The sequence below is a fragment of the Etheostoma spectabile genome, chromosome 16 (genome assembly GCF_008692095.1).
Source record: "Etheostoma spectabile isolate EspeVRDwgs_2016 chromosome 16, UIUC_Espe_1.0, whole genome shotgun sequence".
In the NCBI taxonomy this organism is placed as follows: Eukaryota; Metazoa; Chordata; class Actinopteri; order Perciformes; family Percidae; genus Etheostoma; species Etheostoma spectabile.
The window spans coordinates 24,669,836-24,670,410 of NC_045748.1; the positions used below are offsets into that span (position 1 = coordinate 24,669,836).

Genomic DNA, 575 nt, shown 5'->3' on the forward strand with positions numbered 1-575 from the left:
TGGACCTTTTTGAGGGTCAAAAGGTACATATATGTTCTCAAGCATTAAATATATGTACTGTTTATTTTAAAAGTTAAGGTACACTATCAAGAGACAGCCTCTGCCATGCCACATTTGTTGTAAAAGTTGTTTAAAGGTTTTAATTATACCTTAATTATTTAAGGTAGATTTAAAATTATCACTATATTTGAGTAGCCTTGAAATAAAGGAAATAAAAGTTTTGTAAGTCAATTTGCTGAAACTAAATCAAAATTATGGCATTATATTGATTATGTAAATGAAAAACAACACATATAAACACACACATGGCTGATTCTCACTGTTACAGTGGGTTTCATCAGAAACATTTTTGCATTGCATAGCCTACATTTTCCATAATCTAATTACTGGAGAGCGGGACGGAGACTGCCAGCTCACTACTTTTGATTGGTGGAAAGATGTGTCAAATATGTATAGCCAGCCCTGATTGGCTGCTCGATCTCAACTTAAAACACTAGGGTACAAATATGTACCCCATACCAAGGGTACAAAAACTGTTCCTTTGAGGGTACGGCCCCAGTGACAAGCCATTGTAC

The 575-nt window shown here is 35.0% G+C and overlaps 1 protein-coding gene across 1 annotated transcript in view; it reads left to right on the forward strand.

Annotated features, from left to right (window-relative positions):
• Positions 1-575, forward strand: part of dcc (DCC netrin 1 receptor) — a gene marked incomplete in the record, with an annotated part of 396,097 nt that overhangs the window by 173,541 nt on the left and 221,981 nt on the right.